Source organism: Vollenhovia emeryi, unplaced genomic scaffold, assembly GCF_000949405.1.
Source record: "Vollenhovia emeryi isolate VEMERY1.0 unplaced genomic scaffold, V.emery_V1.0 DF939122.1, whole genome shotgun sequence".
Classification (NCBI taxonomy): Eukaryota; Metazoa; Arthropoda; class Insecta; order Hymenoptera; family Formicidae; genus Vollenhovia; species Vollenhovia emeryi.
The window spans coordinates 2435264-2460950 of NW_011967244.1; the positions used below are offsets into that span (position 1 = coordinate 2435264).

The 25687-nt window shown below is 44.0% G+C and overlaps 1 protein-coding gene and 1 long non-coding RNA gene across 2 annotated transcripts in view; one reads left to right on the forward strand and one right to left on the reverse strand.

Moving 5' to 3' along the window:
* Positions 1-3452: 3452 nt before the first annotated feature.
* LOC105569949 lies at positions 3453-12940 on the reverse strand. The gene is made up of 3 exons (XR_001009558.1): positions 12664-12940; positions 5196-6532; positions 3453-5107 (listed from the first exon to the last, which is right to left on the reverse strand). It is a non-coding gene; the product is annotated as an uncharacterized LOC105569949 (long non-coding RNA).
* Positions 12941-15119: 2179 nt separating this feature from the next.
* The window catches only part of LOC105569951 (transcription factor Ken 2), a 39603-nt gene continuing 29035 nt past the window's right edge, over positions 15120-25687 (forward strand). The window contains exon 1 of the mRNA XM_012026826.1: positions 15120-16430. The gene's annotated coding sequence lies outside the window, so the exon portion shown is untranslated. The remainder of the gene's footprint in view (positions 16431-25687) is intronic.

A 25687-nucleotide genomic window follows, 5' to 3' on the forward strand; every position in this document is an offset into this window, starting at 1 on the left:
TCTCTCTCTCTCTCTCTCTCTCTCTCTCTCTCTCTCTCCCCCCCCCTCCCTCCCCCTCTCTCTCCCCCTTTCGTTGGTAATATCGAAAGATTATCCAATCTTTGTATATGTCTAGTGCAATAATGGAATTTTTTTCAACAGTTGTTGAGAGAGAACTCTTACCTTTAAATTAGTGTTTTTCTGGTGATAAGCATTATAAGACGCATTTATTTTTAAAGTACTATATTTGATCTAAGTAAGATAAGCAGAGAAAAGTCTCCCGTCATGGGACAGATATGAGATAGCGGAGTTTCTCCTAAATTAATATAGGTATCATCTGTCGGTTCCATTCTATGAATTTACTGCCCTTGGAGTGAATTCTGTTTAGTGGAGAATTGATTGTTAGATCGTGCAATCGTTGCGAAAAAGATTTGTGATTGAATTTGGACGTTGAAAACCTACTATCTCATAATAGAGAACTTTCCTCTATCTAATGTAGATTTTCTTTCTTTTTTATTTGTGTTTTTTTTGTAAATAAAATTAAGATTTTTTTAAGATATTAAAAAAAGATTTAAAAAAAGAATATTTCGCGCGATTAAAAGTTCACGGGAAAGGTTAGATATATTTATAATTTTTTTAATTCAAATTAGCGTAGAAATTGACGATACAAGCTCAGAAAATAAAAATAATTAAATTGTATTGTCACAAATTCTAAGTAACAGAGAAATGTTAGAAGACGATAGAATAATGTCTACTTTGATTTGTTAGACGTCTCTATACCTTTTAACGTTATTTGGTATTTGTGACACTCACATTAATTTTATTGAAAGGGTTATTAAATGAAAAATCAAATAGCATTTATAATCTACAGTGTCAGAAAGTTTGCAAAAATTAAAATTGAAGTTGTATCAAAGGGTTGAATTGTATAAGAGGTAAAAAATTTGAATACTTCTGGGATGCAGCAGTTAAATTATTCCAGAAAAACCTGATGACAGAGGTAAGGACAGAACTTTTAGTTCCGGATTATCGGTATTGTGTAGAAAGTCGGAAATGTGTCCAAAGTGCCGAACCTTTCTCTACTTTCATTTCACACTTAAGCTTTGTATTACCTGTCATTTTTATGTGATGTGTTTTGAGTTGTATTTCATTGGGACAAACATACACTGACACAACATTATACAAGCAATGCGCTTAACAAAGAGTCCTTTTTAACACTGTAAAGCAGACAAATCTTTTCCGAGAACTTTTTATTTATCTGTTTACGGAAACAAACTCTCTTTTAAAAGACTCGAGCATTGAAGTTCACGAAGGAAAGGCCAAATTATTTCGAAATAGCACAAGTTATACATAATAGAGTTTGGCCGTTTCTACCTGAACCTCTACCCTCACTGCTCAAATTAAGGCAAATGCTCGCCCGAGTTGAAATTGTGGCCCTATGTTGAACTTTTAATTCTATTATATAGTAGGACCTAGACAGTGAATGGGGTCGAACTGCAAGTACAAAATTTACTCCTTTAAAACTGATAGTGTCGGAAATTTATACTTTTGCCAATTTAGCATTAAAGTAGGTCCTTTTAAGTAGGAGCTAAAATAAATTTTCAGAATTCAAAGGAGGAGTAAAAAAATATAATGTCATCAAAGTAGGTTATTGCTGGTCTATGTAGGTGTATAGATCAGCTGAATAGGTGTAAATTATCCTTAAAAGTGTCAAAATAGTACCAAAATTTTGACTCGGGTGATCTATATATATTATGTTTATGAAATACTCAAGTATTTCCGCTTTTATTTGCGTCTTCCTTTGTTAAAATAAAAACAATGCACCAGACGTACGAACATCTCATCTGAATTTTAATTTGATATTTGTACGTGCGCTAGAGTCAATCTTGTTTCGAATAAAAATAGTAACCGGTAAACATTCGCTAAAAGTCGATGTTTAATCAGCATAATAAGCGAGGCTAAGTTTCAGGAAGCGTCGAAACAATCGCTTATTGTCCACGTAAATCCAAGCGGTTACCCGCTCTTTGCGTTAGAGAGAACGCCATGCGAGAGAAATTTTCCTCGCATGAGCGCGCTTATGAGCGCGACGAGATTTTCTCCGCGTGTCACGTCCCTGGACCGCAGCGGGACGCGTTAACGCGGCGTACAAATAACAATGTGAAGACCTTGAGATCGCAATGGTGCAAGGCACCGAGTGCGAAACGTTCGCATAACGCTTTGCGGCGTATTACATAATGACCTGTAATGCGAATGCAGGCGTCGCGTCTGCCGCGTTCAAAATCGGGTGAAAGATCAGGAACGCTTTAGAAAAAGGCAAGGAAGGTGGTATGCACGCGCCTGCGTGTACATACACGCACGTGCGCCCAGGCGGACGTTTAATTGCGTGTCGAGTCAAGGCGACAGATAATTGTACGATCGATTTATCGTGTAGCGACCGTCTTATCGCCGCTCTTTCAAAATGTCAACAATTGCTGTTCTAAATAAAGGAAGCAATTCTACCTAATCTCTAGTTTACACCACGAACTTGACTAAAATAATCGACAATTGCTCGCGTGTCGCGGTATTTCTACATTTTTTTTAAGATAAAACTTTTTTTTTCTTTCAACGTAATCGCGATACAACGACGCTCTTACACGTGTTACAGAACACGTGAAGTCCAACAACGTGCTCTTTCAAGTTTTAATCTATATCTTCCCCTCCCCCTCCCCTTGATAGTCGCGTTTTGAAAGTGCCGTTCTTAAAATACTCCTGGAATATCTTTAAGAAACTCTCAAGTGACATTCCAATCGCGCAGCTCGAATTCTTCTTCACATATCGGTGCTCCCGTATGATGATGCATTACTCGCGGTTTTACTATCGGTAATCGCGTTACAGTTCGCATCACGTTTCTTCAAGTACTTTCTAAGAAATGTAAAAAAGATAAGAGCAATACATTAACCCGTTTTGTATCGCAGCGAATATTGTGGACGCGTATAATAAATACTAAGTACATAGGTAAGAAATGTTGTCGTAAAAGCACGGTCGTTTGAAGAGATACCGCGACAAGAAAGCACTAGAAAAGAAAGCAGGCGGAAACGACGTAGTTACGAATGACCGTGAATTAATGAGTCGAGCGAGGATCTGACCGGCAGTCGCTGAATAATTGAATCCTATTTGAAGCTAATCATTCCACGTGCTTATCTCGCACGCGTTTTATCTATTAAGATTGTAGTCGCTTTTTATGAATGTGTTATATATAGCGCAAACAATTCAGCCTCATCTTCTCTCTCGCGTACGTGCGCCACCACATACCCTGCCTATATTCTGAACGCACATTTACACACACACACACACGCGCGCGCACACATACGAATGTTATTAAATTTAATTTCCACAAGTGAGCCTCTATGCCTGTTCCTACCAATGCAGATTAACTTTGATCTCGGTTTAATTTACTTTCCATCTTTTTCCAATTCTTAGAACGAGAAAAAGATAAAAAGAAAGTTAAACCGAGATCAAAATTAATCTACATTGGTAGAAATGGACATTAGAAGTCAGTTTGACTTGGGTAAAAAAAATTGATAAGGATAAGTTAATTGTATATTTCAAAATGGAGAAAGTGGAAGTCGATTTCAATTCGGCCGCTAATTCAAATTCTATGATACTTCGCTATTTGTTTTCGCGCGTCTCGTCTCATCCTGAATGACGATTGCGTCAACGTCTCTAACCGTTTCCATCGGCGACACGAGCTGTCGTTTCAGAAAGACGATCTCTTATGCAATCCCGCCGTTGTTTTTTTTCCTATTTTCTTACGGCGAGGCGTGTGCGCGCACGTATTCTTCTTTGGAAAGTCGAGGTCTCTCGGCTTATTATCTGGTCACGTACGTGGAAAAGAGACCTTATCATTCGTCGCCAAGGTGCAGATCCGCCACGATCCGTGCCCCGTCAGCATGCACGTCGAGCGCGTCGTTTCGCGAAAACCTTCGCGGTCGCGCATTCAATTCGCCTTTCACTGAATCGCATCGGTAATAACGCAGCGTTCCTTAAAATTATACCGATCCGCGTTGAGGCTAATTGTCGCATTAGTCGACGATTCAAACTGCTCATTTTGTGCCAGTTTTGTTCCAAGCGCGGGTCGGCCTTTCAAAAATACCTGCCTGATTAACTCGCTAATAAGGCGAGGTATGAAAATCAAAGGGAGGGAGAATGTCAGAAGGTTAATTAAACAAATTAATTTAATGAAGTTAATTTTACTTCAATGATATTTTCTATATTTTTGCTTTAAGAGCCAATTTTTTGTACATCAACTGAAGACGTGATCGGGTCGCTTGAAGTAAAATTGTACTTTAAGGAATACTGCCTTAGACGGAACATCCACCGAAAGTCTTGTAGAGCAATTAAGAGAGCAACTAATTGAGAAAAATGTTTAATCATCTCTTTTACGTAGAATTCCGTCGCATTTCCCCAAGGTTGTCACTTTATGCAACGCGCGTTTATGATCGCGCGAACCGCCGTCTCCCGGAGCGAAAATTCTCGCGGACTCCGATCCCGATTGTATTTCGACGAGTGAGAGAGCGCGCGTGTCGCACTCGCGAGCGTATTTCTGTGAACTACTGTACGTGCAAAGTAGAAGGTTACCGCGTGACATCAGCCGGAGCCATTAACTACACTCTATTGCTTCGTTCCCCGCGATGATAGCACAATCGTATTTTCTTCCATGTATCGATACGCGTGCACGATGCGATCGCCGGCTGATCCGCCGCGGCGCGTCGCAAACGGCGGATCGCCGATAAAATCGTCAAACGAAAGATAGTGACGAGGCCGCGATGCGCGGGTGACACGTGTCACCCGCGCGCAAACGGGACACCCCGGGGTAATTAAAATCTTGGTAACGCATGATTAGCGGATGAGTCTTTATTGACTGAAATAAGAGGAGATCCACGATAAGACGCGCGAGGTACGCTCACGCCCCGGCGACGTCTTTTCCTCCGCTAATAAAACCGCATAACGATGTCAGCTTGCGCAACTAGTTTCACACGTTTTCAATTGTCTGAGACATCGGACCCCAAACTGGGGCGTGAGGAAATTCTTGAGCGAGGCAGGCGTAAGAATGGCTACTTCTCGGCGGCGGAAAAGGGACTTTGTTAGCATCCTGAAAAAGAATAAAACTAATTCCAATCATACTCGTCCCGAATGTTATTCTTACGGCGAATTACTTATTTTCCATCGGGGCTGATTACCTTCTCGACGTCGCGCGGAGAAGCGAACGGAGATACATTTGCCAACCTAAAAGTCACGCACGCTCGCTTGGCGAACGATCTCGGGCGCGCTGATATTTTGCAAGCGCAAATATATATGCATAAATAGATGTTCGAGACTGCTCGATCATATCCATTTTCACTTTCTGAAAAAGAGCATCAGTGAGTCGGACTCCTTGCGCAGCGATGGCGACTCTTGGTTTGAGGTTTGATGACCTCTCGCTTTGATAGAACGCACTTCCCTCTGTACCCTCGGCAAAACGTTTGACTCGTAGCAATCGCTATGTATTTGCAAGCGAAATTGTTCTGGGATCGCTCGATCGCTGATTACGGATTGACGCTGAATTTTTAGTCCTCGAAGCGCCCGTGGAACTCTCGTTTCCCGACGAGGCGCGCAAATAAGCATCTATCGATGCTAATGACAAGTGCACACGCCCGTGCAACCTCGTTCCTATTTTAGAATCGACTCGTATCTTTCCGCGAAGAGGCGTTACCGCCTTTCATTAAGCGACAAAAAGTGCCGCGCACCAGGACGCCCGAGAATCCTTTCGCTCGCCGTGCCTGATTATAATTATCGATCCAATCTGCCGCACGTGCGTATTTTTTTTCCAGCCGCGTGCGTATACGTAACGAAAAACGATCATAAATGTTATGCTAAGTACGCATAATCCATAGTCATATTTCCGGAGCGAGATTTTGCAATACTTGATGCAGGATGGCAAAGCTTATCCATTAGAGAAGTACAGTTGATGCAAAAACCCGCAGAAATGTTTATTTCGGTTTATGAATGTTCCGTAGGGGACAATTTTATCGGCGACGCTGATAAACGTTATTGAATACCGAATACCGAACATTCAGTTTGGATGACGTGAAGAATTATTTGACGCCAGTACATGATGAATCAATTTTCTACATTTATTCAATTTGGAATTGATCTTACCTTGTAGATTCTCTTATTGTTAGATACAAATGCCTCCACTTTCCCTATCTCGTTTAGGTTAGTTTTTAAAATCACATTTTGAATTAACGTCTTAATTAATGTCTTACTAAATTTCTACTTGAGCCTGAGAGTACATGAATATCGGCCGTTTTTTGCGAGCGTTGAGTCAAATTAGACGCGAAACGCGTGTGTCTTGTTAACGTGTGTAACGCGCGTGCGAGACTCACGAGTCCGAGGTGGCAACCTTGAAACTAGGCACCACTTCCACCGTCGTCACTTCCATCAACTATCTCCCGTGCGACGAGCAAACGGCTGGCAGCCGGCGGTAGCAACAATGGCGGAAGGAACAGCGACGGGTACAGTAATGCAGCAGCAACGACTGGTAGAACAAGAAGAGAAAGGGTGAGAGCGGGGCAAGCAGGACGACCAGGGGACCACAGTGTTGGCGGAACGAAAGAAAGGATTTCTCCCCACGCAGGTTACAGGCGGTCCTTTCTTTTTCTCGCGATTCTCTCTCTTTCTCTTCCTTCCCGCCCTCCCTTTCCATGTCCGGCTTTCAGCTGTGAGTTCGCTCCGTCGTCGTGCATGGAGAGCAAACCGGATTCGCAATAAAACCAATCCTATCTCGAAATGCGCGGGACCAGCGAGAGGACTAACATACAACGTTCAAACTGGATCTTGGTCTTTCCATTTCTCGTGCTCCGTGTACTCTTTCTCCTTCCTCTTCCCGCCCGCACCCTCCTAGTTTCTCTAACGCACCTCCCTTCGCCTTTCGCGCAATCTCTTTCGTGAGAGATATGCCCTTCCTCTCGCTCGTTGACCCGAGTGAAAGGGACGTCGAAGAAGGGACTGAGGCAGCTTCGAGTTGTGAGAAAGGTACGAGCACGATCACTACCGGCCAAACTGCCGGACAAGAGCATTTAAAAATAAAAACGTACAGAGGTGAGAAAGGCGAATTAATACGACGGGGTGAAAGAGAGTAGGAGAAGGGAATAAAACTGGGAAAGCAGTTCCAAGTTATCTCATGGGAAAAAGTCACGGTGCTTCTACAATTATTAAATATTAATATTATTATAATATTTTATTTAATAATCAATGCTGCGCTTCCGACGATCTTTAAAGGTAATTATTAATTTGCAAAAATAACAAGATCTATTTGTGAGATTATTTCGTTACGGCTTTGTAAATTTATATTTTATCAAACTGTTTAAATTTTTGTGGGTCTGGCAAATTTATTCATGTACGCGTAACATATCATCGATTTATTATTAATAAATTTATTATTAATAATAAATTTAGATAAGGATACAATTATTAATAAAAGATACATTATTAATAATACATTTATATAAGGATTGACACAAATTTGCCAATTTGTGTAAATAAAATCTATGAATGAGAAGACTATAGGCGTGCGTACTTCTGAGCGAAACGATAGCACAGACGTGTGTCACGAACGCAAGACCGTCATTTGAAAAGGCTGAAGCTCTCGGAGCCTCGGAAGCATAAACATGCCACGAAGGTGAGAACGGGGGAAAGAGCAGAGTGTTTAATTGCATGTGTGCCGAGAGGCATCGAGGAGGAGGACCTTGTGATTCTTCTCTCCGTCTCTCTTCCATTTCTCTCTTCCGCGCATAATGATAAACAGCAGCGCCGCGTGCTCCCTGCAGCGATTACGCAACGCGCCTGGCCTTCTCGCGTACCGATTGTAAATTAGACCGCATCATAAATAAATAAATAGTACTGGGGCGCGAACGGCATCGACAATGGTATATCGGCGGAACGGACTCACGGGCGATTGGGCGTGAATTAATTATATACCGCGCAATTAATATATCGGGCTGCGATAGCGCGCAGCGCAAATATTTATGCGCAACGCATCGCCGTGAGAATCGCGGCGCTTCTTGCGGAAATAATGCGCTCGCTTTTGCACGTCCGGTAACAATAGGCTAGAGTTATTCATCGGTAAATCATTTCGCACGTCGATGATATATTTATTTTTTCGATTTGCATAGTCGCGAGGTTTTATTCGCGAAACGAGTGTTTACAAGAAAAAAAATACCAACTGATTCGTCGATACCGGGCGCGCTAATCTCGAGGAATCTGTACGAGGGATATTACTCGTTCGCAAGTTTATATTGGCCCAAAAGGTCACGGATTTCTCATCGATTAACGATTAAACGATCAGTTGAGCGGTTGACATTTTTCACGGTTATGCGAAAAGGGTAAATCTCGGGTAGGCGGACATTTATTATTCGGTTCACCCTGGAAATAATCAACCAATAACCAAATTAACAACTATAATGATGTATTTCAAAGAAGTATGATTTATCACTTCGTTTTATTAACTTCGGCACAAGATTGTAAAGGCCTGTGTCCACGATGCATCGCATACAGACCTTAAGAATATTCGGAGTCAAATCTTATAATTAAGTTCGTCTTAAGATCATCTTTCGAGACTCTGTAGCCAACGAAATGTTCCATGTAGCATCCTTAGGTAAATTCGGTCATAAATGTAAGGTTTGACTGTGAATACCGATCTACGATCTTTTACATTTATAACAATTTTTCTATGTAATCCCGAGTCAAAATTTTTGCCCTATGTGGAACCTTTAAATCTATTATACAGGATGGTCAATTTAAGTGTGGACATGGAAATATCTCGAAAACTATGCATAGGATCAAAAAATAGTCGGCGTAAAAGTTGTTTGTTTCGAAGGGGCCTATCCATTGAAACCAAAATTGACCCCCCACCCCCACCCCCTGAGGGGAGGAAGGGGTAACTTTGAAATTTTCAATGGAAACCCCCGTTGTTTATTATACTATTTTATTCTACTAATTAATATGAATAACTTTCGTCTGAAACATGTTTTATTTGCCTAATACTTTTTGAGATATTCAAGAGAAAATTGATAACTTTTTCAATATTTAACTCATGATATCTTGATAACTGTTTGTCGGAGAGAAAAGTAGTACATGACTTTTTTACTTGATTCGATCTCAGGAATATGCTGCTGCAATAGTGCTCCAATTATGGAAAATTTTTGTGTAATGTAACATCCACAAAATTTACATACGCAAATACATACGCAAAAATTTTCATTAACTAAATTTCTTCCTTCTTTCCCTCAGGGGGGGGGGGGGGTCAACTTTGATTCCAATGGATAGACCCCTTCGAGACAAACAACTTTTACTCCAACCATGTTTTTTTATCCGATGCATAGTTTTCGAGATATTTCCATGTCCACACTTAAATTGACCACCCTGTATACTAGGACCTAAGGCAGTAAAAGAGGTTGAACTCCAAGAACAAAATTGACTCCTACTTTAAAACTGATAGTGTCGGAAATTTCTACTTTTGCCAATTTAGCATTAAAGTAGGTCCTTTTAAGTAGGAGCTAAAATAAATTTTTAGAATTCAAGGGAGGAGTAAAAAAATATAATGTCATCAAAGTAGGTTATGGCTGGCCTATGTAGGTGTATAGATCAGCTAAGTGGGTGTAAATTATCCTTAAATGTGTCAAAATAGTACCGAAATTTCGACTCGGGATTACTAAACGTTGTTACATCTCTCTATATTGATTTGTAAAAAGTTCCAAAATCAATGGAAAAGTTATGGTTGCGCGGTGCAATGTCATCAGATACGGCACAATTATAAATGCACAATATCTACGCGCTTCTGAGTTTTAAAAGAATCGCAGTAAATCGCGATCCTTTCGTTTCTCAGCTGTTTTTGCGTCGGCGAGTGCGGAAGGTAGTTGGGAGGAAGCTGAAAGTGCGCTGAGATGGTAAAGACGCCGTCACGCCAAATCCGCCGCATCAGCTGTTCCACGACCTCCTTTCGTCCGCGACGGCCCTCGGATGAGATTCGTCTAATGCGCTAAGTATAGCTGTCGTTGCTGCAATCCCGCGTACGCATCGTCATGCGTACCAGATCCGATCGGGATGACAATTCGCCTTGGAGCGACGAGCGGGGACAGCGACACGAGAACGAGAGATAGAACCGGCCGCACATTAAATGCAAACTGAAAGCGAGGACGGCACGAAAGTTCGCATGTCCCGCTGCATGCGAGCCGTTCGCTAAATAATGAACAACCACGACGGCAATTAAACACTTAAAATTCTTGTTAACGAGCGTGGTTAAGGAATCGCGTTTAATGAACGCGACGCAAGAATATGCGTATTCGGACCCCAGTTGACTTGCATATAAATAATACATTTTTGACCTCGTGGAAACTCTCGTTTTAAAATACTAAAAAACAATCGTGCGCCTCGAATAATGACTTTGTTACATAAAACGGTGACAAAGCAGCACGTCGCTTATTAATCCACGTGCTTCCGACGTGGATACTTTCTTGACGGTCGATGAGTTTTTATTCGCGTAACTGTTTTTACTAAGTAACTCGTGAATAATCTGTAATATTTTGTTCTCAAATAAGAAACGCGTGACATAAGTGGGAATAACAAAAAATCATTATCGTCGATTTTATATCTCAACATTCTAATGAATAAACGAGCGGATATCATTTTCTGTAGCATCGAGAACTTTAAGCTTGGCGAAATTAGACCGATTTTAATCGCGGTTCTGGCTCTCCGATTGCAAGCTACGTGTTTACTGATCGAACGAAAAACCGTGGTCCAGTCGCAAACGGAGTGGTGGACATTAATCGGACGGTGTTTACCGTCGAATCATTCAAGCATTTCGCGATCGATCGCTCGTAAAACGCCCGAGTCGCTGCAACAAGCGACCACCATGTCGGTATAATTCCACCTGATGAGAAAGAGACCTTTACGTGCTGCCGCCTCCGTGTTTTTTGAAAGAGAGTGCTGCGCGCAGGCGAGAAAGAGACAGAAAGAGACAGTAAGGAAGGATGAATGAAAGAGTGTGCGGAGTTACGGGAGAAAGGCGCGAGAAAGGAAAAGCTAAACTGAGATCGTGAACAGGCTGTTGTTTCGTGAGCGCCTAAAGATAACGCGCAAATTCGTACTTTGGGTCATGTTCCTCTTTAATTCCTTCTTTTATCTCTTTTTCGTATCCACCTTGTCATGTATTCCAATAAACTAAAACGCTGAAAAGCCATAGTTTCATTTAGTTTCAGTAAATAAAAGAAATATATATTGTTCGTGATTTAGATCTTGTATTTTTGATGTCAAGAATATTCAAAATGTTACATTAAAAACCCGCGGACAATCAATACAAAAACGACATATAAATACAAGAAATACAACAGTTCGCTGCAAAATACTGTAAAAACAAAAAAGTTAAAATTAACGGACCAGCATTAAAAAGAACGTTTCTCTTGTCATAACGAAGAAAAAGAAGGCACAGAGAAAAGGAAACGTAGGAGGAGCAACTTCATCGATGAATAGGAAGAAAAAAATATGGGCACTCTGAAGGAAAGATGGAAGAAATGAAGGCGGAGTGAGAATCGTTTATATTCGTTTCACCAATGAAGAAGTGAAGAAAAGAAAAAAAATTTTGAACCAAGATGAAAGAGACGAGAGAGGGCGGGGAGACAGAAAGAGAGAAGAAAACTGGGAAAGAATAGAATAGGAATAGATACGGATACAACAGGAAGTGTGGGAAGGAACGGGAGTGTCAGCAGGTTGCGAAGGGTACGAAATGACTGGAGGAACTAGGAAGAAGCTAATAGCGGTTCACCGCCGCACTCGCTCCATTCTTACGTATTTTACGCGCGCGCAGGCGTGAACGCTCGTTTTTGTATTACACCATTGCGGCGACAAGGAGTGCTTTTATTCTGTCGTGTCCGAATGACGAGGATAGGAAACCAGTGCATAGAGGCTGGGCTGGTGTGCGTCATCGTCTATGCGCTAGAGCAATACTGAGAGAAAGATAAAAGAGGGGAGAAGACGGAGGGAGGGAGAGGGACTATAGAAAGGAGACAGGGCGAGTCCAGGATAGAAGGATAGGGGTGAGAAAGGAAGAGAGAGATAGAAAGACGGGAGAATCGTGCTCCAATAAAACGGACGGAGACTAGAGAGTGTACTCTTATCGCCTTGTGCATGTGCACTGGCGGAACATGTAAACCACCGCGTGTATAAGCGAAGACGTGCAACGTACACGTGTACTTATACACACGCGTGCGATTACTCGTATATATTACACAAAGAGAGAGAAAGAGAAAGAGAGAAGGAGAGAAAGAGAGAGAGAGAGAGGGAGAGGGATAGAGAGAGGGAGAGAGAGAGCAGCACCTCACCAATAAGACCTAGGCAAGAGAGCTATTTGTAATGCAATAGTGAGAGCATTAGTGGGGAAAGGAAGAGTGGAGGAAGGTAGTGGTAGGTGGAGTACTCCCTAGGTGGGGGAGAAAGAGCAAGAAAGGGAAAACGTGAGATAGACAGATACGTGAAGAGTGAAAAAGAGAGACAGAGGCAGAGAGATGAGGAGAGGAGAGGTGGAGCAAGGGCGTGCGAGCGGGAGAGAGAGACAGAGGAAAGGTGCCACTCAACGAGGGACCAATACCATGACGGTTTTACAAATAAACTCACGAACTCACGAAGCCTCCTCTACACTGCGGCGTATAACAACGTCGGTAGCTCACGGCCGAGTGAAAAACGCACTTTTCGGACCCTCAACCCTTTCTGGACCCCATAAATCTGCAGGCCCACCTGGCCTCTTCTTTGCTACTACCACCCGCCACTATTACAGTTACTGTCCCTATCACCATCGTCGTCACCATGACCACCACTACCGTCGCTGGTCGCCGTCGTGGTTGTACTCATCCGACACACGTTGAAATATCGCTGATGTGCCACTACCACCAACGACTCGGCGACCACCACCACCACCACCGCCGCCGCTGCCGCCGCCGCCGCCGCCGCCGCAGCGGCCGCCGCCGCCGCCACCGCCACCGCCACCTCCTGCCGACCGTCCGGCTGTACCTCTCTTCGCGCTTACCTAGGACAGAGAAAGAGCGTGAGCGAGAGGGAGAGTGAGAGCGGGAGAATGAGAGAGAGAAAGAAAGAGGTAGAGAGTAAGAGAGGGTCTTGGCTTTGCGCAAAAGTTACGACGGAGCGAGGAACAGTGAGACACATCGCGGAGACCGGAAGAGAACCCTCTCTCCCTGAAGAAGTCCTCCGACGTAAAGAGAGAGAGAAAGAGAGAGAGAGGGGAGAGAGAGAGAGAAAATGAAACAACAAGAGAGATAGAGAGAGAGAGATAGCGAACACGCGCGAAAAACGTCGACGCCAATCAAGAGTGTCACCGCTTGTATACGCGCGGGAGTGCGATACGGAGCATCACGAGGAAAACTGACAACGTCGTCAAGCATCCTCCGCGCTGATCGCCGCGTGGACACGTGGTAACCAAAGTGTCCTCCCACTTTCGGATAATCCTGCGAGAGTGCACCAATTCGATCGGATCTCCTATGTTACCTGATAAAGTGATCTCGATAAAACACGTGAATCCTTACGATCACACGTCGATCTATTGTCACCTTCAACGCTTACGAGTGACAGAATTGGAGGACAATTCCTCTGGTGTGAATCATGCTTGCCCTTTGTGTTGTCGTTAATCAGAACTTGAGATACACAAGATAGGAAAATTTTAGAAAATTATCTTCCTCGGACTTTTGACACTTCCACAGATAATCGAAATAAAACAGTCTTCTTCAAACGTTGGCCAGCGGAAAAGAAGTACAAGGAAGTGAAGGCATTGAAGAAAAGAAAGAATAAGAAGATAAAGAAGAGAAAGAAACGGAGAGGAGAAGCAGAAGAATAAAAAGAAGAAGCCTCGAAGCTGAAGACCAGGACTCGCTGTCGCTTACGCTTGCCGCTTACGTACCAGCAAGAGCGGGCCGCGTTGTGTAAGAGCTGAAAGTAAAAGTTGAAACCATCGACTTGACGGGTGCGCGTGCTGCCGCGCGCTAAAATCCGATCCTGCCTCCTGTAGGCTGGATACTACCGAATATCTCTCGCTTCTCTCTCTCTCTGTCCGTCTTTCTCCGACGACTTCCGATTTTATTCTTTCTCCTTGAAGAAACAGAGAAAGCGAGAGGGAGAGAGAGAAGGAGAGAGAGAAAGAGAAAGAAAGAAAGAAAGAAAGAAAGGCAGGGAAAGAGAGACAGAGATAGTGATAGTGAGATTGTGTCTGCGTGTACTCGTGCGTGCGTCCGGATTCACATGATCGCGGACGCCCCTTGGGCGCCCTTGACGAGAAGCTGAGCCAACGAAGAATTTGCACGTCCCGAAGACGGCGTACCAGGGAAAGAATAAGGGGAGAAGAGAGGAAGATAGAGAGGAGAGAAGAGGAACGGCGCTCCGTATATTGCGTAACAACATTTTCTAGTCCGCTGCTTCGCGAAATACACTCGCGCGTGGTATTTCGTTCGCACGCTCGCGCTCGCGGAGGTGTATCGGCGCGTGCGGAGGTGTCTCCGCGAGTTTTCCGTCGTCGGGGTGGATCGAAAACGCGAGTCGTCGCGCCTGAGCCGCGAGCGACACGGCGCTGACAGCGAGAACGAACGATGGAAAGTGATCGGTCCCGCGCGTTTCACTCCGTCCAGCGCGAAACGCGAATGTTCAAGGTCACAGTCGCTGGTATCCCACCGATAATTCGTTTCCGGAGTTGCTGCTAGAGAGTAGTCCTCATCGTCATTGTCATCGTCGTCGTCGTCGTCGTCATCGTCATCGTCAACATCACCATTACCATCATCATTATCATCGAGTGGCATCCCGGTAGCACCACCGTGGAAGGACTCGACGCGCGGTATTCGCGTGCAAATTTAACCTGTCTCTCTCTCTCTCTCTCTCTCTCTCTCCCTCAGTTCACGATCGACAGCGCGCTCGCTTTTACCTCGCCGCCTCGTCCGGGCGCAAGAAGTTTCGCAAAAGGGATTACAACACGCAGAAGAGAAAGGAGACAGACAGACGGAAAGGGAGACGCGGAAGGGAAAAGGACAGCGAAGAAAGAGAGAGAGACAGTCCGAGACGGAGAGGGAGAAAAGGAGAAGGAGGAGAAGGAGGAGAAGGAGGAGGAGGAGAGAAACAGACCGCGATACGACAACCGTGTGCGCGAAAACCGCAGGAGGAGGACGCGGATTTCTCGCGCGGAGGACAGGAGTCCTCGCGACCGTCGCGTGGTTCGACGACGAGGACGAGGAAGGCGCCGAGCGAGCCGAGGGAAGGCTCGCTCTTTCGGAACGAGGAGAAAGAGGCGGAGAGGAGACCGCGGTAGCGAAGGACGAGTCTGAAAGACGATCCGGATGTGGCGAGATCCACTCGCTTTCCGCTCTCCCGCTCTCCTGCCGATCGTCACGGTGCGTCGCGCCGCACGACGACGCTGAATTCGCGAATGCGGCGCGGGAAATTTGTTAATCCGCGATCGAAAGAGCGCACTGAGACAATACGGGTAACCACCGCGGCCAGCGTTCGCCGGGGACACGCGGCCGAGCGGAATTAAAAGTGCGTTTAAAAAGGTTAGCGGGATAAAAAAGGCGCGCGCGCGAAAGGATAAGAGAAAGGAATAGGAGCCACCTCCGAGTCCTTGAGAGTACCCAACGGGTAAAAGTGCCGCGCGCAGAGCCAGCCGGTTGACCCTGGGCAGTCAACGGAGCAGACCCCGTTGAGGAAAAAAAAAATTCTCCGTCGTCACCGTCGTCATCGTCATCGTCGCCCTTTTATTTATCATTGTCGCGGACATCATCAACGCCACGGCATATCTTCTCGCGTCGAATTTAGGTGAATCTAAATCGAGGAGGCGCGCCGTACCCAGTGCGCGTGTTTGCGTGTCGCGAGACAAAACCACGTGTGTGACATCGCGAAGAGCAGCGAGACGAAACCTCGACGACGGGGAGGATCGTGAAGAACCACTGATCGCGCGTAACGACGTCCTCGAAGAGCGGAGGATCCTCTACTCTTGTCCGGCCGGCGTCGAGGATATCCCTCGTGCGCGATCGCGATGTCCGCGAGTGTCAAGTGATACAAAGTGCCGGTCTATCTCGGGTTCGCCGCGAGCGGGTTTCCTCGTGCACGTTTCTCTCGTTCGACGTTACCTACTACTACTGATCTGTTCCTCTCGTGCCCAGTGGTGGTGATCCATACCGTGGAATATCAATGTACGTCACGTGCCCGCAGCGTCGACCACGTCGCCGATGTCACGGGATCTTGGCTCGTCGTCGCCGGCTCGCGAAGGGAATGTTTTTCACGTGACTCGACGAGATAGTCCCGTGGGATATATACCGCATCGTGTTGCTCACCCTGGATACCGTCAACCATCACACGTTGGACAGCGAGCGCAGTAGTAGAAAAAGCGCAAGGTGAGAAAAATTATTATGTAACGCCCTTTTGCGTTGGTAGCCTGTTTTTGTGGAGACCAAAACGGTATTAGGAGACGCGTCCCTTTCGTCGAGCGCGATCGACCGCTCCGATCGCGCTCGGTGAATCGATAGCTCGTTGCAAAAGGGGATTAAAAGATTAACACGTTCGTTGCCGCTTGCGTCGCACGACACGCTCATTTCTCACGCTAGTGATACGTTCTGCGATTATACTGGCGGTCGAGCCTGGCGTAAACAATCGACAGGTACCATAAACCCTCGTTGATAAGCGCAGATAAAAGCCTATAAATTTGTTTTTCACGCTAGTTATGTCCCGCCGATCGTAATTTTGACATTGAATAATGTCGTGCTAATTTTAACACACGTTCGGCGATTCGAATGATTCGGAACACGTCGTCTCGCTCCGAGGAGATCCAGAGATGAGTTATGCTCCGAAGTTGTTGCGAGTAAAACAATATCAAGTTTGACGATGATTCTGTACAATCGCCGATATACAAGTTGTAATCTAATTCGCGCCCTCTATTTATACAGTGATATTCCTCTTGAAAATCCAACATGAGTCGAAAAGTCCCGAGCCATTCTGTCGAATCATGCTTCATAAAGTGGTTATTATTAAGTAACAATTAGCCAATTAGCATCACTTTTTAAACGGACGCACGTTCGTGAGCCGCGCATGTACTGTGCGCGAAGCGCCCTAAGGCCCGGTTTCACCAAACGTCGCTTAACTTTAATCTTAGTTTAATTCATGTTTGTCTCTTTCTAAAGTAACAGGTGGAAAGAGACAAAGAACGAATTAAGCCTGCGTAAAGTTAAGTGATGTTGGTGAAATCGGGCCTAAGGGCCTTAGGTCTGTTATACAATACGCTGTTTGTCGCTGTCAAAAATAAGAAAAGAAAGTTGATTTTTTGAAAAGAAATTTTCTCATTGAACCATCGACTACATCCGACAGCGACAAACCACGTATTGTATAACAACAGGCCTAAGGCCCTCAGGCCCGGTTTCACCAAACGTCGCTGAACTTTAATCTTAGTTTAATTCATGTTTGTCTCTTTCTAAAGTAACAGTTGGAAAGAGACAAAGAACGAATTAAGCTAAACTTAAAGTTAAGCGATGTTAGCGAAACCGGGCCTAAGGGCCTTAGCAGAAGGATTGTCGTAAGCGTTTACGATCCCGTCGTGCGACGTAAGTTGGTGTCGGAATTGGACGCACAAAGAATTGTCGTATACGTATGTCGCCTCGCGATGCAATAGACGCGATGGATGCAACATACGTCTACGACATTTTTTGTACGTTGACTTCGGATCCCGATTTACGTCTTACGACGGAATCGTAAACAGTTACGACAATCTTTCTCAGGCCCTAACGCGCGCGGCTCACTTCACGCGCGCTGGTAGATGCGCGACTCACGAGCGTGCGTTCGCTTAAAAAGCGACGCTGACAATTTTTAATTATTAATAATTAATTTATAAAGCATAATTCGACAAACTGGCTTGGGACTTTTCGGCTCATGTCGGTTTTTCACGAGGAATATGTATAAATAGTGGGTGCGAATTAGATTACCCGTACAATTGAGGGTGCACAGTAAAAAATCGCGTGTTCAAATGTTAAAATTTTCTTGTGTTGCTAAGATTTGATTATTATTTCAATGTAAAATTAACATAAAATATGTTATATTTTCGTAACATTTTTGCGTGTTATATTTATGTTGACATAATAACTTGGCACTTTATGTATGTCATTTAAAAATTGAATATTATTTTGAGTTCTTTTAACACAACTATTTCACAAGATCAACCAAACATGTAGTATCGACATTTCTTAAAAATTATCTCAGCTATTCTAATTTGTAACTATTCGTACAGTTCTTACTTGTCCTGCCTGTTTTTATTACATCACTACTGATTAAAAGAACAAACATAAATGTGAAGTATAGTGTTAGTTAATTATCATTTATAATTTGTCAAAGAGTAACACGTGCGAGTAGTGGACCTTTTGGGACATGTAAAAAATGTTAACATTTTATTTTTTACTGTGTACCTTGTACAGTGACGAACAGAGTGGTTGCGGCTCTTTTTTGTTAATGAGTTTAGGAACGTGCAGTTAGATTCAGGTTTACGTACCCAAATCTTCTTCTCCGAGGAGTATTTTATTCGATGGCCATTCTGAAATGGACATTTTGAGCGTTTCCGATGTATTTCTTGAGTAAACTTTTTCCCATAGAAAATGTTTAGGAACATAAACTTGAATCTAAACGTGCGTTCCTAAACTCATTTAAAAAAGTGTTGCAACCATTCTGCCCATCACCGTGTAATTAAGGACAAACCGTGCTACACACGATGTCGCAAGTTAAAACGACTTTGACTCGATCTTACTATTACCGTCAATATCTTCCATATTTCAATGGAGTTGTTCTTTCGTGGCGCTTGTTCGGCGTGCTCAAGCAAGGGTTAAGGATGATCGCTGACGTAATATTGACATAGCGTTGAAAAATGTTTGCGGACACTTTTACGGATATGATACGATAAAGTGTAAAAGATACAGGTATCGATCTGTGACGACGATCGGCGCTAATCGCGCGGGAACGCGGCGATACGATTCTTACATAGCGACGACTCTTCAGAATGTGTTTTCACATTTTTCGTTATTAATAAACAGGGATTTCCGTTCGTATATTTAGACCCGCACGTAGTGCCATCCGACGATTCTTTCACTTGTCGTCAAAGCTTATGTCATTTTCTATCTAAGCGAAACGGTGAAACTGCCGACGATAATGAGGCAATTGTCGCGGCTGTGGACTGACATTCCATGTGATTGGATGCAGGAGGCGGTGCAAATTAATGCGGCGACATAATTGGTAGTAAAAACGACGGCCAGGCCTAACGTGTAACGAGAGACAGGTAGATTGCAGGGGGGCAGCGCTGACAATGAGAAAATATGATCGGCGGAACCACGAAACGCAAATGACATAGTTATTGTCTTCAAAAAACTGTTCCACTTTCCGTTTGAAAGATCACGCTAAATTATGTAACGCGTAGGGGAGCAAACTCATTAAACAGTAACTACCAAGCCGACGGAGTGCGAGGCTCTTCATGGCTCATTGTACTGATATCTATTTTATATTCAGTCATATGTATATATGTATATATATATTACCAGCGATATTGTGGAAAAATGTAGTCTTCGCCATGAGCGAAATATAATGAGTACTTGTAGAACTTTCCGCTCGCGTAATTCGTTAACAAAAAGACACGAGAATTACTCGATCACATTGGAATACACGTCATTGGTAATTTTGTTCATGGATATCCCTAGTATTTTATACTATTTTATACTATTTTATATACTATTTTATACTATTTAAATGCTTAAAAAGCATTTTAATAATAAATGCGTTTGGCGATAACACGTTACATTGACGTCCGTATGATTCGTTGATGATTCATACGTGCAGCAATTTTGAAAGTGCTCGTTGTCGTTTCGACCGCTGCGACGATTTCGAAGTTGTCTCGGGAGCAGAGAAGTAAAAAAAATATGAAAGCGGAAAAAAAACAGGAAACCCGAGTGAAACCGTCCCTGCAGCGAATGGAGTATGCTTAATATCATACGTCGTAATAGGCAGCTGCAAACTCTCTCGTGAGAGACGGAGAAGACGCAGGAAGGCAGGAAAACTTCCTCTTGAGCATAATAATTCAAGTTCAGCGGCGCACCATGGTCGCAATATGAACGATTGTTGTGTAACCGTTTCGAAAGAAAAAGACAAAACGGAGAAGAAGAGGAAGAAAAAAGAAACGACGAGAGCCGCTCCTCTTGCGGATTCTAGTGTGGTCATCAATGGCGTGGAATGACGAATCGGAGAGAAAAAGCGATCTCCAGTCAAGGTCGCGTATCGAAAGGTGCCTCTGCGTTCGCCATTTCGCATTCATCTTGCCATTATCTCGCGGACGAGAGCTCGCACGGCGCGTTCTTGCGTAGTTCACGGGCTGCATAGAGTGTGCATCGTGTATACCGCGAATGCAGCAATAAAATCGTCGGGCCTCGAAAGGTGAACCAGTCGAAATTCCGTGTTACCGCGACTTTTTGCCCGCGCTACTGCACGCGCGCGTCGCACTTTTCTGGACACGACAATAATCGCGGCGCGAGAAAGTTTCTTTGGTAAGCGACAGCAGATGCAAATACTCCTCTTTTTAAGATACGCGCGCAAATTGAATTTGCGTAAATATGACTCTGAGAAAAGTTACCGTCAATTATTAGTCCAACTTACTTGTGACAGAGCAAACAAGCATCTCGTGATCTCAATATTCATCATCTCTGATGTAAAATTAGAAGTTTACTACTTTTAACTCGGTTATTAGCCTGAATCACGCGCTCTGGAAGTATCTTTGTACTGTTTTAATTTCATTTGTTTTATCTTTACTCTTCTTGTGCAACATTGCTTCATGTGAAACAAATGACGAGAGATTTTTAGGCTTATCAAATTATTATCTCTTAACTGAAGCGTAAAACATTGGAAGGAAATCGAAAGGAGCTACCTTTTCTGAGTAAAACCGATGTTGCAGCCGATAATTCTTAATGCCTTAAAAAACGTTTAACGCAAATCGCAAATGAGTTTCCTCACGTTAATTAGCGATAGCTCGCTACGGAGCCATTCGCACTACCGTCGACGCGAATAAATTTGACTATGTCAACCGTCCGATTTCGCTAAACTATACATCGGGAACCTAATTCGCCACGGAGATTTATGGCCAAATCATTTAACGTACGACCGCAAACATTTGACGATAATTATTTGTGCCTCCGAATACATTCCATCGTCACTCTCCTTAAATTTGCCGAAGCCGCGTTGCAGAGATGCCCGACTCGACGTGCAATTACCACGTTGCGCGGCCATGAGAAAAAGATGAGCGAAAAGAGTATCTCTATGCCAAGCAATTATGAATAATTAATATCCATTTGCGTTTGCTAATTGGCAGAGAAAAATGTTGCGAACGTCAAATGTTGCATGTAACGTTGCGCCGGGAAAGGATCCTTGCACTTTACGAATAGTGACGGCCAATCGAGACACTCTCTTTTTTATAGAATCATCAAAATAGTGATTTACATTCGAATGCCGCGTTAATAACAATGAGATTTGCCGGTTTCAACTTGTTACAGAATTAATCTGTCGTTGCTATTTCGCCAGATCATTTTGCTCGATACTTTTCGAGGATGTTTCCAATTGTCAAGTAATCGGCAGCAAGACAGAAGTGGGTTACGAGATCGATGCAATTAATTAAGGAGATAATAAACGATTTTGCAATCTGTGATATTATCGGGCGCGATGTGGAACGCGCATCTGATACGCAATGATATCGATCAATCGATATGGGAAATATTGGAATGAACGACGGAGTGAATATCGGATTGCGAATTACGAATTACACGTACGATCAACTTACTCGAGTTATTTATAAACAACGGGTAACCCGTCGAATCGAATACGATTTTAATTGGGCTCGACAAAGTTTCTGCTCACGTTTTCAGAGAGAATTCTTCCTACTTGAACCGATTGGGAAAGTGTCTGCGAGTAAACGGCAGAATACACGTGGAGTTATCGTAATGTTTATCAATGACTCTATTGAGTAATCCATTATCGCAGCTTGATGTCATTAACGTGGATATCGCGAGATAACCGCAATCCAGATAAACAGCGTACCAAGTGCTAATTGGATATTCGTAAACCCCTTATCGATCTCGGTATCGTTTTCCGCGTTTCCAAAACAGGCACATAACGCACGCTCGTGCAATCCTCTTTCTAGGTGGTTACAATTAAAATTACAATTAAAACTCGTGAGATTGTACACAAGTGCCTCAGATAGATATAATTGAAACGGCTAAGGCAACAATCTGTTCTTGCGAAATTGTAGAAGTAAAACGCTGAGTTACGCTTAAGAAATATGCTCTCATTAAAGTTAAAAGAAAAAAAAGAAGACGAAGATAATATCCGCGATTTTTGCACCGCGAATTGCGTCGATCCGTCTCGACGGAAGACAATGCACTTTTCTTCGTGTGCTTCATATTTTCGCTTCGTACTTTTCCACCTTCCACGGTTCGTCCGTTCCCTTCTCAGGCGTTTCTTCTTCACGTACGCGATAAGATGCTTATTAAGACGCGCTATTCCCGGCATGCGAGGTTCGGATTGGCCGAACGGCGCGTTAAATGAAGTTGCAATTAAGAGAGCTAAAAGCCACGCGGCCGACTATGCCTTCTCAAGGCCTCGGGCCTCGCCAGAGCGTACTTCCGCTTCTGATTAGCTTCCTCTTTTCCCACATCGTCCTCGCCTCTCCTTTCCTCCCCGCCGCTCTCCTCACATCCTCCACCTCCTCCCCCCCGTCCTTTCTCTTCCCCATCATCCTTTTCCCTTCTCTTTTTTTTTCTCCCGTTTCCCCTTCACATCTCTCCTCGCGGTCTCCCTTTATCTCCCGGCGTGTGCCTTATCTCACACCGTGGGAATCCGCGCGTGCGATTCGCGCCGCGAGGGAGGAAGTTCTTATTCCCGTTTCTCGCCACGGCGATTCTCTCCTTTCGCGCCCTCGCGATCGATCCCCGCGACGACGTGACTTTGCGACTTGTTGATCCTATCCGCGCGTTACTATCTTGCCGGCTATAAGATCAATGTAACGCGAATCTGATCGTATTTGAAGGTTTGAGGATCGAAGGCAAGGAATTTTGATACTCAATGAAGAGACAATTCATTCGGGGCGAAGAAGTGTCAAACGATTGAGAGTATTAATAATCGGCAATCGTTGAATTTATTGTAAACTATTGGATGCCCCTGTACGAAAACACATCGCCGTTCTTGTAAAAGCATATTACCACGTAATTCTTGCGAACAGGGGAAATGACGTGTGATCTTTATTTTTTAAATTTCTCCAGAAGTTGTCCGTCAAACGGACAATGTGATCATCAGGCGAGTACGATGGTCGGATACCTGCGCAATATATCGACCTAATGCGGGCGCGGTTATGACGTGATAGATACGAAGGACGATACTTTATCTGAATTCACTAGGTCGGTGGGGGCACATTCGAGTTAATGACATGTAATGCGCAGCGGTATAAAGTTGCAAAAGTTGCAAGTCTACGGATGCGCGGCGAATAAATTTACGTATGTTATATCGCATTCTACGACGTAGAATCGGGGTCAACGGTGGCAAAGTTGGTTAAAAGCGCGTCGGGAAATCTACCGTGAAAAACTGTCTAGGCAAGTCCCGGCCATTTCACGTCCGGCTGGGATCTATATTCCAACAATACGGCAGCGAGTAAATAACGTTTCCGAGCGGTTCGAGGCTACGAAAGTCATTTCGCCGCAGTGAGAGGCTAATCCCAGGCGATTATTCATGACTGTCCAAAGACAGCTCTCGGTTGCAGGAAGCTGGTAGAGTATCATAGCTGTAACCCGGGGAAATGACCGTTCCGTTGTAGTTACCGTCGCGTGTAATAGCAAAATTACCTGCGAAAATCGATGTCCGGGCGAACCTGGATAGTTATCGTTACGCATTTGTCGATCCAGCGAAGGAAATTTCATTAGACGAGTTTATGTAACGTCCATTATTGTATTCATTACTACATTGCCGTGTCAAGGCGCATTAGAATCTGCGACGTTTATCGACACGATGCAAACCGATGATTTCCTTCGCGACGGATAAGTATAATCGAACCGAAATGTAGTTCGCTTTCCCAGTTATTGGAATGCCGCCGACGTGCATTTCTACGATCTTCGCGAGCGATCTGTACAAGGAAGCGCGTATCTGGTAGGTGGAAAATTTAAGTGCAGCTCGGCAGAGCTAGAAATTGTATAATTTGCGATTGAAAATATGCCATTGAAACACGTCTTTCCTTTTGTTAATGTATACAGAGGGAAAAGTCTCCATTCACGAGATAGGCTTCTAACATAAGATAGGCTTTCAAACGTTCGCGTCTACGTTTCATCGCAAATCTCTTTTCGCAACGATTACACGATCTATAGCAATCAGTTTACCACTAAACAGATTTCACTCCAAGGGCAACAAATTCATGCAGGAACCAACAGATGATGCTTATTCGTTTAGCGGAGACTCCGCTATCTCATATTAGAAGCCTACCTCGTAATAGAAGATGCACCTGGATAAAAAAGCGCCTGCAGTTCGAACGCTAAACGGGTTAAGGGGATCCTAAAACCGCCTTTTTTATCGACATTCTTTGTTAGAAGTAATCTTTTAATTGGCTTTATAGAAATGCAAGACTCTTTTACGGAATTGAAGTACGTAGCAAAATCTAGACTATGCTGGTCGACTTTATATACAAACCGAAAAGAAATTAAAAAATTTTATTAATATTTGGTACACTTGACGACAATATTTGCTTCATACAGCAAGTCTACAATAAATATATGCAAAATGTGACCAGCATACTCTTTTTTTTGTTCCGAGAGAGGGGAAAACGCATTTACGCGTACCTCCAGGCCGGTCCTGGATGGTTATGCCGGACTCACCCGTGAAGCGGGAATACCAGCTAAAAAACCCCTGTCTTTGGACCATCCTCCGCACTATAAACGAGTCTCCCCCGGAACCGCCTGCGAAGACATTCTTCAGGGAAGACCAGCATACTCTAGGGACAATATATAAGAACAATATCGTGCAATTAGAACTAAAACTAATAGTGAGCAACACACATATACTACATATGCTGTATGTCTGTATTGCTCACTATTATTTCTTATTAGACTTACAAAGTTAGTTTCAGTGACGCCATATTGTTCTTTCATTTAGCCGGAATAGCAAGCTGCTTTCGATCTGTACACGTGAGCCGTTTAATTTGTATATTACGCAAATGTTTCCACGAAACAAACAGTTTTAAGTGAACAAAAGGTGCAAAAGTGCAGAATCACTCCAGCATCCCCTTAAGGGCTCTCACAGCTCTGCGTTACTTCGCCGGACGGCGATTAAGGTTCGAAATTCACCGTTTTCCTCGCGTTTACTAAATAGTCGCGGCGGCTTGCGAAAAGCGTGACTTGGACGATTTAGGACGTTAGGCGAAAATGTTTCGTTCGCCGCGTATACTTTCACCTGTGCCGAGTCGTGCCGAATTGGCAGGTACGATTACGACGGCCGATGAAATTTCCGTCGATTGTACGAAATACGGTTGCTCGCGTTGTGCTATCCTAAATATCACGGCTCTAAATGAGCTTCGTGCGCAACGCGGTGCCGCGCGCGCCTCGTCATA